This window comes from Hylaeus volcanicus, chromosome 8, assembly GCF_026283585.1.
Source record: "Hylaeus volcanicus isolate JK05 chromosome 8, UHH_iyHylVolc1.0_haploid, whole genome shotgun sequence".
In the NCBI taxonomy this organism is placed as follows: domain Eukaryota; kingdom Metazoa; phylum Arthropoda; class Insecta; order Hymenoptera; family Colletidae; genus Hylaeus; species Hylaeus volcanicus.
In genome coordinates, this window is record NC_071983.1 from 15632681 (window position 1) to 15635251 (window position 2571).

Sequence of the window (2571 nt, forward strand, 5' to 3'; positions counted from 1 at the left end):
CGAAGCAATAAACTGATGTGCTTATGTTACAAATTCTACTGTAAATTGTTCGTCATAAGAACCGTGCGAATACTTATTGCTTCTATATTTCTACCAATTTTTCGTATCTTCTTGTTAATTTCGCAAATTATATAAACTAATAATTGTTGTTTGAACTATATTCTAGAGATTTCCGAGAATATGTAGAATATCATTGATTATAAAAAAAGGAGTTAATAAACTACAATTTCACACAACAGTTTTTTGGGAAATTGATCGGTGTACGAATACATTCTATACCCACTGTATATTCAGCTTTCCATGAACAAACCTTTAATTTAACGTTTTCATTGCTTCTTCCGTTCCTGGCTATTTCGATTTATCAACAGCAAGCTTTATCCTTGCATAAGTTCGTGAAATACATTCTACATGTATTCTGTATGCATTCGCGTTCGTACTGTGTAAATGTATGAAATCCACAGTGTGCTTATCATACGAAGAGGAGCGTCTCTGCTGTTCCGAGGTCTTCTGAAATATAGAGGGCCCGTTTCGATCTCGGAGAGACCCTAGCCTGCGTACAGACGCTACGAATTTAACTTATTTTGCAATGTTATGAATAGAATAATCCGTGCTCACGTAATCGGATTTGTAGAATAACGACGAATCGCGTAACCAGCTTACCGCGATGGATTCTCATTAGCGAAAGAGTAAGCAATCGTTGGTAAATACGCTACCGACCCAAGATGTTTTCCAACGAAGAAAAAGAAAACGATTTTCCTTTGAATCAACTGTTAATCACTCCGTACAATGTAAGTAGGCATTTCCTCCAGTCATATTAGACAATTGTTTTGCCAAACATTGCATAAAATACTGTAAACTTGCTTTTCTGGTTGTTAGGGATGTTGTTAGGGCCCACCCAGATAGTATACTAGGTTGTTCCATAATTTCTCGGACACTTGCTGCAAATAAATTATTTCATAGTAATATTATAATCAAACAATAATTATTCTTCAAAATAAATGCCATCGCATCTGATAGTTTTCATCCATCTTTCTGCCAATTGTTCAATTCCGATTTGGATCAAATGTCATAAATAGACTGCGGAAGTTTATGCACGATAAATATGTAACACGCATATGCAAAATATGCATGAAAAATATCCAAAATATGCACGAAAAATGTGCAAAATATACACGAATAATTTGAATAAAACGTAGTATAATAAATAATATATTAGTATGTTACAGAATATTCGCTATGTACACATATATAATTTCACAATTATTCTGGTATATCATAATTCTCGTGACAATAAATTACGAGTATTTTTTCCAAAATTAATGGTGTTAGTGGCGGTATTTATGTAGTAGTCTAAATGCGATTTCCTTTCACACTTCACATTTTTATGACAAATTTTGCAATAAATGTTTCTGCTCATCGTTATCATTATTGTCATTGTCATTAATAGCAAAATTGGAATCGTCTCTGATCCAACTTAGCATTAATGCTTTTCTACTTCTTCTAACTTTTGGCATTTTTAGAGGATTAAGAGACACTTAAATATATTCTCTTTTTCACAGAGATCACATTAACTGCAACAATTGAACTGAAGTATTCGAATTCGAAATACAAACTGTCACACCTAACGGTCGATTAGCAACACAAGGTTACAGAAATATGGTTTCATATGGCCTGTATTTGTTGTAAACACTACACAATTATGATAAGAAGGTATGGTGATAGACGAAACTAATTTGTCGAGATAGATATTTCACATAAGCACGATAAATAACATATGCAATATATTATTGCATATGTTTTTAAACATAAATATGCAAAATTAGCAAAATAAAAAATGTATTTTTATAGTACTCTAATTTTAAAACAAATTTCTGTTTAGGTCCCATTCTTTTAACTATTTCCTATAAAAATATGCATTTGTATAAACTTCCGCAGTCTAGTCATAAAAAATTTTAATCTCAAAAATTTACGCATCAAGTATCCGGGAACTTATGGGACGACCTAGTAAATCTACATTTGCAACCCTTAGAAATGCGAGCCGGCCGAGTTACAGCCGAAAAACCGCGAAATTTTCAAACTTTTTCAGTTTTGCGAAAAAAATCACCAAAGGAGTATCCTGACGAGAAAAATCATAGTTACCTTTTTTTAACTAGATAAAATTTCCTACATTTGAGAAGCGTTGGAGCTCTGTAGATCTCTTAGTTCCAGAGATACAGTTCCGCGGGAATTGACAAATTTTCCCAAAACGTAGAAGTTTTAACTTTTGGCCTACTTTTGGCAGATATACAGTGGGTGTAGAATGTATTCGTACACCGATCAATTTCCCAAAAAACTGTTGTGTGAAATTGTAGTTTATTAACTCCTTTTTTTATAATCAATGATATTCTACATATACTCGGAAATCTCTAGAATATAGTTCAAACAACAATTACTAGTTTATATAATTTGCGAAATTAACAAGAAGATACGAAAAATTGGTAGAAATATAGAAGCAATAAGTATTCGCACGGTTCTTATGACGAACAATTTACAGTAGAATTTGTAACATAAGCACATCAGTTTATTGCTTCG